The following is a 13,036-nucleotide window of genomic DNA, read 5'->3' as shown; positions in this document are numbered from 1 at the left end:
GACCCTATGCTGCTGCTGCTAAGTCATTTCAGTCGTGTCCAACTCTGTGCGACCCCATAGACAGCAGCCCACCAGGCTCCCCCATCCCTGGGATTCTCCAGGCAAGAACACTGGAGTGGGTTGCCATTTCCTTCTCCAGTGTGTGAAAGTGAAAAGTGAAAGTGAAGTCGCTCAGTCGTGTCCAACTCTTCGAGATCCCTTGGACTGCAGCCTACCAGGCTCCTCTATCCATGGGATTTTCCAGGCAAGAGTACTGGAGTGGGGTGCCATTGCCTTCTCCCACCCTATGCTAAGTATGTGCAAAATACAAAATGAAGTTAGGATCCCTTCTTCACAAGATACGTTCTTAAGAAAAAATAAGAAAAACTAAAAATTTTTAAAAAGTTATCAAATCAGAATATAACAGATCCTGAGCAATATAAAAACAGAGTGTTTTGGGTTTGGAGAGGAAGTATTTACTTTGGCTGTGGAGAATCAAAGACAATTCTCAAGAGGAGGCTGTATTTAGCTAGTCTGTGACAGAAATTCTAGAGGAAGTGATGGCTGAGTTTCAGCAAAAATATGCAGCATGAGCAAATGTGTAGATGCAGGAAAGACAGGCTATGTTTGGTATTTAATTTTGTTGGAACATTAGGTGCATTCTTATGCAATGCCTATTGAAGGATAACCTGAGACCAGCTTATGGAGGCCCTTCAGTGCTCACAGAGGCTTTTCTAGTAACTGTGTAGTTTTACAGTATGGCAGACACTGGGCGTCTTTTAAAGATTTGGGGAAAGAGTCAAGATTAATCCAAAATCAGTGTAACTGAAGACCTCAACTTAGGGGACATATCAGAACTACTCAGAAAGACTTATGAAGATGCACCATTCTTCTAACCTTGTACATTCTGACTCAGCTGGATAAAAGTCAAGCCCATGCAGATGCATTTCGTAAAAGCTCCTAGATAAGGTAGAGACTGGTGAGAAGAACAAGGATAATTAGACATAGGAAGAAACCAAAATAGAGATCTAAACTTGGGCTTCCTGATCTGAGGTCTGCCATGTTCCCATGAGATTGTATGAAATATTTTGAGTGGATGTTCATTATTTTGGGGGAAATGAGCCTGTAGTGTTTCTAAGATTCTGAACTGAGACTAAAATTACACAAAAATTAAGAACCGGTAGGAATACTTAGTGTGAAAATGAGATGGTATATATGAGAAATCATGACCATATAATTAAGATAATTTCATAACCTAGTAGATTGCATGGGGATAAAAACTATGGCAAGGAAAAAACAAATGGAAAATGACAATAAATCCCTCCTTCTTTTGACACTTGAAGAATGAGAATGATAACCCTCTGTGAACCAGATTCCCCCAGTTCCTATTGCAGTTAATAGAAATCTGATATCATGCATGTCGGATTCATGGTGTCAGTGTGACTCCCAAAGGTAAGATATCAAGCAACTAATTAAAATTTTGGAGGTGATTACACAGCTTTGAAAATAATTTTTACACAAAGCTGGTTGAACATGTTGAAGTCAGGAATCTAGGCTTATCTTCTATATCTCTCTTTGATGTTCATTTCTTTCAGATTCTCAGTTAATCTCAAAATGATCACTGATGCTATCCCATGTTGTTTTTAGGCCAGTAGGAATAAAGAGGAAAATAAGGACATTACATGCAGCAAAGTCAGTCACTCAGTCATGTCTCTTTGTGACCCCATAGACTGTAGCCCAATAGGCTCATTTGCCCACAGAAATTTCCAACAATATTACTGGAGTGGGGTGTCATTTCCTACTCCAGGGAATCTTCCCAAGCCAGGGATCAAACCCAGGTCTCTTGTGTCTCCTGAATTGACACCTGGATACGTTACCACTAGTGCTATCTGGAAAGTCCAAGAATGTACACTTATTTTAAATAAAAACTCTGCCATATCCTTAGAATTTATTCAGAAGGTCCACAAGGCTTTTTTTTTTTTTTTTTTACTTTACAATATTGTATTGGTTTTGCCATACATCAACATGCATCCACCACGGGTGTACACGTGTTCCCCATCCTGAACCCACAAGGCTTTTGATGAAGGCTTTTCATGGAAATGTAGACTTTATTCTGGGTAGACATTCATCCAGTTAAAAACCAGAGGAATAAGTGAATAGATAATTGCAGAAAAATAGAAATCTCTATCATAATGAAATATGTAATTTTAAAGCATGCAATAACTCATGAAACAGAACCATAATATGGAGACATTTTATCTCAACCTAAGTAAGTATGTTGATTGGAAAGAGGCAGAAATTTCTTTATAACATTGTTTGTTTATGAAAATATATCTCATTTAAAACCCCTGTCTTCCTCAAGTGAATCATATCCTGAAAATGCTGAAATTCTTCTGTATGCAACTGGAAAGATAGTATTAACTTTTTAAAAATAGAGTAACTAGAATTGGAGTAACCTACAAGTCCAATGTTATTAAACCTGCTAGTCTCAATTCATCTTTAAGATATTTTTACATTACTCTAAAGGCAACTGGCAAAGTGGTTGTCTGAGGAGGCAGTGTATTAAACCTAGACAGAATATTAAAAAGCAGAGATATCACTTTGCTGACAAAAGTCCATGTAATCAAAGCTGTATTTTTTTCCAGTAGTCATGTGTGGATGAGATGGTTGGACCATAAAGAAGGCTGAGGCCAAAGAATTAATGCTTTTGAATGTTGGTGTTGGAGAAGATGCTTGAATCCCTTGGACAGCAAGGAGATCAAACCAGTCAATCCTAAAGGAAATCAACCCTGAATATGCATTGAAAAGACTGATGCTGAAGCTCCAATACTTTGGCCACATATGCAAAGAACTGAATCATTGGAAAAAATCTTGATACTGGGAAAGATTGAGGGCAGGAGGAGAAGGGGCAACAGAGAATGAGATAGTTGGATACACTCACTGACTCAATGGACAGAAGTCTGAGCAAATTCCAGGAGATAGTGAAGGACAGGGAAGCCTGGCATACTGCAGTTCATGGGTTTGCAAAGAGTCAGACACGACTTAGCTACTGAACAACAACACAGGCAAGTAGCTTATTTACAAAATATATTAAACTTTCCCTGCATAATAAAAGGCTTTGTTTCATAAAATTAGAAATTCCAGGCAGAAAATCAAATATATATGTATGCATATATGTATACATATATGTGTGTGTGTATATATGTATGTGTATATATATATATGTATAATCACTCAGAAAATAATTCCAGTTGTCATATGGTATATAATCATACATCTCTCTTCTTATTTGTCTTTCTTATTCACACATACACTGAATATCTTCATAAATATTTGTAACTTGCTGTTTAATTGTTAATACCAAAGGAACATTTCCCACATATCATTTTAGCATATGCTCATTATGTTATTGTTTGGGTGTAATATGATTAATTTACCTACTGCAACTCAGCTCCAATTAAACAGCAAGTTACAAATATTGATGCTTTTGAACTGTGGTGTTGAAGAAGACTCTTGAGAGTCCCTTGGACTGCAAGGAGATCCAGCCAGTCTATTCTGAAGGAGATCAGCCCTGGGATTTCTTTGGAAGGAATGATGCTAAAGCTGAAACTCCAGTACTTTGGCCACCTCATGCAAAGAGTTGACTCATTGGAAAAGACTCTGATGCTGGGAGGGATTGGGGGCAGGAGGAGAAGGGGATGACAGAGGATGAGATGGCTGGATGGCATCACTGACTCGCTGGACGTGAGTCTGAGTGAACTCCGGGAGTTGGTGATGGACAGGGAGGCCTGGCGTGCTGCGATTCATGGGGTCGCAAAGAGTCGGACACGACTGAGTGACTGATCTGATCTGATCTGATTCCATTGATATATTAATTTAGATAGATGACAACGGCCTGAATGAAGGTGGTGTCAGTGGAAGTGGAGAGAGAATGATGGAACAGAGAAGTGTTTACAAGAGCCAAGGGATTAACTGCATGTAGAATGATATCTGAAAAATTTTAACCAAGGTTATCATTTCCCCAATTTATGCTTGTTGGTTTTATTTTTCTCTATCCATTTGATCAATGCCATTTATTCCTTTAGTGGAAAGACACACTGTTCTGATTTGGAAGAGCTGGGCTCTTGAGAGGGAAATGGTTTTCTTTTTCATTCTTAAAGGACTTGGTTAGGAATAGTAACCTAGATACTAGAGGTTTGGATCATAGGATTTATAAAAGTTAATCCTAAACTAGAGAAGAGTTTAGGTTATGAGCTAGAAGTAGTTGCTCATCTCACAGGACAGCATGAAACTTTCTAAACTGGGGATATGAAGAGCAGAGAAAAGGAGAGAAAGAGAGAGGAGAGAAAATTGGATGTAGATTAGGAACATCGCATAATGTCTTCTGACTGCTGTAACTTCTAGGGGAGGAAAACGGGTAACAGGCTCCTATTGGATGAGTATAAAGACATAAGAGCCAGAGGGATTATGAGCCCTGCCCCCTGGAACCCTCCTGGGTGGGCTAGATGGGACAGCTTTGCAGATGCTTATAGAAGTGGCAGCAGGGGACAACTAGAGGGAGTCTGAACTAGCACCCTGGCCTCTCACCCTCAACCCAACACCTTCTTCCAAGAAAGCCCTTCAGCAGGGCACAGGAGAGATCTGGAAAAATGTCCTTGCCTTCAATAGGCATCAAGGAGATAGCTGGAAAATGGAGGGAAGTATGGAGTTTCAAAAGATCCACAACAGCTAGAACCAAAGAAAGAGGGTTATTCAGCAAACTGGGCTTGTTGAAAGGAGCATTTTAGATAGTTTCACTGCTGAGGGAAGAATTTCCAAAGGCGAAAGACCAACACACCAAAAGACACATTAGCAGAGGTTAATGAGAACCAGAAAAGAGTGGGTAGCCTTAGCGGGGAGAAAGTAGAAATCAGAGATGTGAAATGCCACCTTTATTATATACTAAATTCTCATATATTCTAGAATATTCTAGGAAGTAGTAAGTAACAAGTGAAAGTTGCTCAGTAGTGTACGACTGTTTGCAACCCCAGGAATTCTCCAGGCCAAAATACTGAAGTGGATAGCCTTTCCCTTTTCCAAGGAATCTTCCCAACCCAGGGATTGAAATCAGCTCTCCTTCATTGCAGGTGGATTCTTTACCAGCCGAGTCACAAGGGAAGCCCAAAAATACTGGAGTGGGTAGCTTATCCCTTCTCCAGAGGATCTTTCTGACCCAGGAATAGAACCGAGGTCTCCTGCATTGCAGGCAGATTCTTTACTGGCTGAGCTACCAGGGAAGCTCCAGTCTATTTAAAAACAGATTATTCAATAGCATGTTAAATCACTTCAGTCATGTCCAACTCTTTGCACCTCTAGACCATAGCCCGCCAGGCTCCTCTATCCATCTGATTCTCCAGGCAAGAATACTGGAGTAAATTGCCATGCCCTCCTCCAGGGGATCTTTCTAATCCAGATATTGATCCCACATCTCTTAAGTCTCCTCCATTGGCAGGTGAGTTCTTTACCACTAGCACCACCTGGAAAATCCCATGGACAGAGGAGCCTGGTAGGCTGCAGTCCTAAGCAGCTAAGAGTCGCTGGGGTCGCTAAGAGTCGGACACGACTGAGCGACTTCACTTTCACTTTTCACTGTCATGCATTGGAGAAGGAAATGGCAACCCACTCCAGTGTTCTTGCCTGGAGAATCCCAGGGACGGGGGAGCCTGGTGGGCTGCCGTCTATGGGGTCGCACAGAGTCGGACACGACTGAAGCTCCGCAGCAGCAGCAGCAGCAGCAGCAGCAGCAGCAGCAGCACCACCACCTGGGAAGCTCAAATTCAATAGTGATAACTATATTTCTAAATTTTCATTTACTTTGCCTTTCTAGCGAGTGAATTAAGAACCTTTGGAAATTGTAACCTTTTTCATGTAGTTCATCCAAGATTTAGCATAATGTAGTCTCTTTTCAAGTTTCTTTCAAGACTTTGCTTTTTTCTTATTTTGACCTGGTCCTTGTCAAATAGGTCAATTTATTTATTCAGTCAATCAAAAAAATACATTGAGTACCTTCCATATGGCAGGCAGGTTATTCTAATCTGTAAGCTTAGTTTTAAAGTGTGAACTTAGTTTCAGTTACAGTTTATTTTATTGTATTTGTTTAATGTTAATTGAACATACCCATGTCTTTGTACCAAATGGAGCATGTTCTTCACAAAATTTTTATTTATGGGTGGACATTAGGATTACAATTAGAAAAAAAGTACTCACAAGCATACCTACTCACTAAAATATAGGAAATATTGATGATCCTAAAGAAAATATACAATGAAATAGTTGAGAATGTAGTCGCTCAGTCGTGTCGGACTCTTTGTGACCCCGTGGACTGTAGCCCGCCAGGCTCCTCTGTCAATGGAATTCTCCAGGGGAGAATACTGGAGTGGGTTGCCATTCCCATCTCCAGGGGATCTTCCCAACCCAAGGATTGAGCCCAGGTCTCCTTTATTGCAGGCAGATTCTTTACTATCTGAGCCAACAAGGAAGCCTCCAAATCATGGCATATATCTTCAAAGTCATTGACTAAAAGAACGTCATGAGAAAAACAGTATTGTTTCTTTCTAGTGCTTCTAATATCTTTCCTGGGAATTCAGGTGGAACAGAGAATCCAGTGAAATCTTGCTTTGCATCATTATTAAGCTCATATCTGCAAGCTAATCTTCTGTGATAAGGTTAAAATGTAAAAGCATTTGAATCAATAGCTCTTTCAGATGCTGCTTTGATAAAATTACTTCATTTTCTTTTCCAACTAATTAAGTCATGTAAGTAGAAAGATTAAGAGGAAAACTTACTCATATTATAAGAAACAGGATCCAAACAGTTTATTGAGCTGTATTGTTGGCATCTTTGCAACCAATAAAACTCTTTAATAATCAGGTCTCAGAAACATCTGTCCTAGAAAGTGTTATACACTCTGGCTTCTATTTACTTGAAAAGGAATTAACCTAGGGTCAGGGGCAGAGGTAAGGTTACTTCTACCTGGAAATTAATCATAAAATTCATTTTACCCTTTGATGTCTGTGAACATACACCTCACCCCCACCTCCATCTTTTATCTTCTTAAAACCCTCAAGCTCCCTTTCATGTGTTGTGGCAATTTAAAAGAATCTAAAGTTGTGGATTTGTTTATTTACTCAATTAAATACTGAAAGTATAATAGGGTAGGGTAAAAAGTTTTTAAAAGATGTGACACCTTAAAAAGAAATTCACAGACATCATAAGTGACTCTAATATATTGGTGAGTTTCAGGCTATGTTCTTAGTCATATTTCTACTAGAAGAAACCTATGCTCCATTTTGTGTTTTCTCATTTGCATTACTGAAAAGTTATTCATGCATATGAAAAGGATAATGTTCATCTCCATATCCTTTCCTCTTCATATTACAAACCCAGTGTGTTTATGAGTTGTACATAAATATTGCAGTATCTGTATATTTATGCATACATATCTATGTGATTCAAATTTGGTATCACAACTGTATAGCAAGCCCAAGTGATAATATTATGTACAAGATGTGTCTTATTACATCATTAATGGAATATCAAAATTGTCAAATATGTTGAAATCCAATAATTGTAACTGACAAGCTCTAGCATGATTTGTCTCCATTGGGAAGCATTGAAAAAGAGAGAGAGAAAGGAATGTATGTACTCCCCCTCTAAATGCATGTGACTGTATGGCATGCTTTTATTACTTCTGCAAATATCTTTCATGAGAGGCTGTTTTCACAGCATTCAAAGTAACTAGCTACTGAAGTTTTTATGTGTGCATAAGCCTTATCATCTCCTAAATCCAGAAATTCAGTGCTGTTCCAGAAAGAACTACAAAGTTGAACTGGCAAGAAGAAAAATGACCAACCTGGCTGGACTTATCTCCCTCTAATATATGATTTGCCTTACTCAATATTCCAGGAAATTATTTACCTGAAAGTTTAGATAGAGCTCACAGAGTAAAACTATTTCTCTTCTACTCTCCGGTTCTGTTTCTACTCCGTAGAAAAGTAAATGCTATTGCTTAATTCCAAAAAGTTTTCTCTCAAAAATATCTTGGCATGTGGCAATTTGAGGAAACGAGGCTAACAATGAATTTCATGGACACAGAATTCATTCATTACAATGATAGGTTATTCAAGAATCCCCACCCTTTGTGTTCTGCTTTATCTGTATTTAGGGATGGCATGAAGGAGGAGAAAAAGGAAGCTTATTTTTTTTTCTTTAAAATTAATTCCCAGTTAACCATTTACTAGTGGATTATTTTAAGCCCAGAGGACCTTATAATTGCATGTTTCTTTTCAGTAATTATGGCAGATATTCAAGTGAATAGACAGTGATAGGCATGGATAGAAGAACCTGGCTTTCTAGACAGACCCACATGTCCGAGATCAAACAGCTACAGCACATTTAGGGTTACAGTCTCCTTCCCTTCCTCCTCATTCTCAACCACAGTGGAGCTTTTTCCAGCGTTGCCATGGTAACAATATATCTGGCTGCTAGCTCTGTCGTAAGTTATTGAACTGAGACTGGCTTTTGGTTTAGCAGATAATTAGGTTCTGTCTCACAGGTTCATTTTCCTGTGACTGGGACGTGAATATGACCTACAGCTGGCCTCAATTTCAGTGTCACAGACAAAACTTTAACCCTTCCCAAGCTCCCAAGGCGCTCTCCTAACTAAGCCTTGCTTGTGAAGTGGAGGAAGTCCACTGCAGCCCACCTATATTTCCTAAAACTAAGGAAAATAACTAGATTGTACACATAGAGCATTCTCAAAAATAAAAATACATCAACAATAGGCACATGTACTTATGTCTTTCCATGTAACATAATACATAGTGTATGTGTACATATAACAGATGAAACTGTCTCTTCATTATCATTCTGTTGTTCTTTAATAATTTTTAAAGTTATGTCAAATTGCAGTTTGGATTCCATAGTACATAGATTTCAAAAGCACCATTTTCAGGGATATTAGCTGGGTATACTTATTTTCAGCTTTCAGAACTGCCTGACAGTTGATTCATGTCCTTCCCTTTCCTTCTTAATAAACCCTAGATTTTTGCTGACATTGAAAGGTTCCTTTGGAGTCACAGGCAGGTCCCTGCTACAGGGAACCATGCCATCTCTGCTGAAATGCCCAAATGTTCACTCAGGGCTTGAATCTTGCTGGGCTGAAAAATCAGCAAAGATCTGCCCTTTGTTTAGGACAAAGAAGCAAGCATAACTTTTAGAATAGATACTGAACTTACAATACCCACAGCAACACAGAAACCTGTATGGTTAATATGAAAGAGTGTGTCTTTCTATGTCAAGCAATAAGAAAGGCTTTCAAGAAAATCTATTTGAAAAAATTTACTGTATTTCACCTAAAACCTTTCTGTGAAAAAGGAAGAAAGGAACAAGGAAGGGAGAGTTGAGACCACAGTGATTAAAAGACGAATTAAATAAATTTTATAGCTTAACTGGCTGAAAGTTGCATAACTGTGTCAACAGAGATAGGAAAGACTTCAGTTCAGTTCAGTCACTCAGTCATGTCTGACTCTTTGCAATCCCATGGACTGCAGCACGCCAGGCCTCCCTGTCTATTGCCGACTCCCGGAATTTACTCAAACTCATGTCCGTTGAGTCAGTGATGCTATCCAACCATCTTATCCTCTGTTGTCCCCTTCTCTTCCTGCCTTCAATCTTTCCCAGTATCAGGGTCTTTTCTAATGAATCAGTTCTTCACATCAGGTGGCCAAAATATTGGAGTTTCAGCTTCAGCATCAGTCCTTCCAATGAATATTCAGGACTGATTTCCTTTAGAATTGACTGGTTTGATCTCCTTGCATTCCAAGGGACTCTCAAGAATCTTCTCCAATACCACAGTTCAAAAGCATCAATTATTTGACACTCAGCTTTCTTTATAGTCCAACTCTCACATCCATACATGACTACTGGAAAAATCATAGCTTTGACTAGATTGACCTTTGTTGCCAAAGTAATGTCTCAGCTTTTTAATATGCTGTCTAGGTTGGACTTGGGATACTCAAAAGTTGGATGTTGAAACTAGGAGGTGTGTGAGTTCCTATGAATGTATATGTGTGTGTGAGCACATGCAAGTGTGCCACATAGGCTATGTCATTTAATCCATTCCTTCCATTCTCAAACTCTGGATGAAAAGAGCATCTTGAATGGCAACAGCCTCGGGTGTCCTGAGTTAGAGCAGCCATGGGTCAGGCCGGATGCTATGAATGCAGAGAACTTAGTGGAGGGAGTTGTGGTTGGGAAGGGGAGAGGAGGGAAGCTAGAGAGTTATATGTGACAAATTCAGCTGTTGGCAGTTATTTTCCACTGAACTGATCTTCTTTTAACTTTTAAGCTCAAGTACGTAGCCCTTGCTTTCTTACTAATGATCAATAAGTATTGAATAAATGTACAAATTCTTCACTCCATAAACCATATAGTAAGAATTATTTGTTGTTGTTGTTTAGTCTCTAGGTCATGTCTGACTCTTTGTTACCCTGTGGACTGAAGCATACCAGCCTCTTCTGTCCTTCACTGTCTCCTAGAATTTGCTAAAACCATGTTCATTGATTCAATGATGCCATCCAACCATCTCATCTTCTTTTGCCCACTTCTCCTACTGCCTTCTGTCTTTCTCAACATCAGGGTCTTTTCCAAGGAATTGGCTCATCACATCATGTGGCCAAATTTTTGGAGCTTCAGCTTCAGCATCAGTCCTTCCAATGAACATTAGAGGTTGATCTCCTTTAGGATTGACTTATTTGATCTCTTTGCAGTCCAAGAGACTCTCAAGAGTCTTCTCCAACACCACAGTTCAACAGCATCAATTCTTCAGCATTCAGCCTTCTTTATGGTCCAACTCTCACATATGTACATGACTACTGGAAAAACCATAGCTTTAACTCTAGCTTATTTTTGGGTTGGCCAGAAAGTTCATTCCAGTTTTCCCTAAGATGCTATGGAATATCGCAAACTAACTTTTTGGCCAATTCAGTGAATTAGCACTCATTTATAAAGAGCACTTGGGAATTCTACAAGCATTTTCCATCCAGAGTCCTTCCTACCATCTTCTCATGGTTTCCTGTAACACTTAAATCCTATACATACATGTCATCTCTTGCCTGCATGGTATTGCCTTATAACTGATCTGTTTCCTTCTTATTCCCTACTGTAGTCTCTACTATGCCTGCATGATAGAGCATGCATTTCAAATGCACATCAATTAAAGTCATCCTCCTCCTCACAACTTCCCAGGGATTTTCCATATGATCCGAACAGCATACACAGCCCTTACTGTGCTTCCTGACCTTGCCCCTACCTACCTCGCTGATGCCATCATCCCCTCTTTTCACTCTCTACCTTGCCTTTCCTCAGCCCGTTGAGCATACACACACTGGGGAGCCCTCTCTGAGAGCACTTGACTCATTCCTTTACTGTATTCTTGTCTCTCTGCAAAAATGTCACCTTCTTAAAGGTGCTTTTCCTAAACATCCTAAAAAACACCTCCTGTATTTTCCATTGCTTCTTCTGCTTCAAGGTATCTTTGTAGTGTTTATTACTTCTTGATAGAATCTTAGACAAGCAAACAAACATATGCCTTTCCCACTAAAATATAAACTCCCTATCAGCAGGAGCTTTGATTATTCATGAGTATACCTGTAATGCCTTGAACCCAGTAGGCTGGACACTGCATGCCTGTATGCTCAGTCACTTCAATCATGTCTGACTCTTTGCAACCCTATGGACTGCAGCCCACCAAGCTTCTTTGTCCATGGGATTCTCCAGGCAAGAATACTAGAGTGGGTTGCCATGCCCTCCTCCAGGGGACCTTCCCAACCCAGGGATTAAACCTGTGTCTCCTATCTCTCCTGTATCACAGGTAGATTCTTTACTCACTGAGCCACCCAGGAAGCCCAGGCTGGACCCTAGTCTACTTTAATAAATATTTGTTGATTTAATAAGTGAATAAATGATTGAATAAAGAAATCCATTTAGAATGTATGAGTATCCCAACCTATGTAAGACCAAATAACAAGTGTTCCCAAAACAATGAATGAATGAAACCTCATCCTACATGATGAAATTGCATGAGTAGATATAACACTTAGGTACATAGTTTATATTTCTACAATTCCCTTCTTTAGACTGAGGTAAAACAAGGACAGGAAGCTGATTTCTAAATCATCCTTACATACATTAAACTCAGAGCATCATTCATGTACCAAACCCATTTCAACTCTAGTTATATTTAATAAAAGCTGCAATCACTTTGCTCACTGCCAGTGCATATGTAGGTCAGTGGTGGACTTGAGAGCAACTGGCCAGATGATCTTCTGGAATGCCAATAAATAATGAAAAAATATATAAATCTAATGCTGTGGGTAAAGCTCTTAGATTGGTGCTTGGTTAAAATACCCACTCAGTCAATGATAGCTATTATCCTCTTAGTTTAAGTTATTATACACATTAAAATTAAATGTTTAGCTATAGACTCAATCTAATTTTATAATGCCTTTGTGTTAATAAGGCCTCTTAACATGGAAGCAACAAATATAAAGGAACTTTATGTAGCTATTCATGATTCTGCCCAGCTCAAGGTTAAGATAGCAGCAATATACTCCAACCAAAATAAAAGACATCTCCACTTGACTGCAGCTCTTCATAACACTTCACAGGGGTCAAGCTGTGTTATTTTCCTTCCGTGTTAAACAGAAAGCATCTTAGAAGCATAGTTCAATTATTGATTGAATAGTGGGTTCAATCTAACTGTGATTCTAACAAATACACTCCAATGAGTTCAAGACCAGGGCTGAGCCAACAAAAGGTGAAGGTTTCATTCAGGCTTCAACGCAAATGCTCAGACTGAATTAGTAACATAGATGCCTTATACTGTTTGGCTACTAAAAACACTGCTCAGTACCAGTTAGGCAATACTAGTAGAATGACAGGCAAAATGTTGATGGTGGTTTTAATGACCAGATACTAAAATGGACATCAATATAAAATAAGTTGGTGAAAAATATAG

General features: G+C 39.2%; 1 long non-coding RNA gene across 1 annotated transcript in view; it reads left to right on the top strand.

The window, feature by feature from the left end:
• LOC133253735 (uncharacterized) overlaps window positions 1–3,405 on the top strand; it is a 460,793-nt gene extending 457,388 nt beyond the window's left edge. Inside the window, exon 11 of the long non-coding RNA XR_009738405.1 lies at window positions 2,625–3,405. This is a non-coding gene — a long non-coding RNA (uncharacterized LOC133253735). The remainder of the gene's footprint in view (window positions 1–2,624) is intronic.
• Window positions 3,406–13,036: the final 9,631 nt, after the last annotated feature.

Source organism: Bos javanicus, chromosome 1, assembly GCF_032452875.1.
Source record: "Bos javanicus breed banteng chromosome 1, ARS-OSU_banteng_1.0, whole genome shotgun sequence".
NCBI classification, from domain to species: Eukaryota; Metazoa; Chordata; class Mammalia; order Artiodactyla; family Bovidae; genus Bos; species Bos javanicus.
The sequence above is the reverse complement of the archived record's forward strand: the minus strand, read 5'-3'. Positions and strand labels throughout refer to the sequence as shown.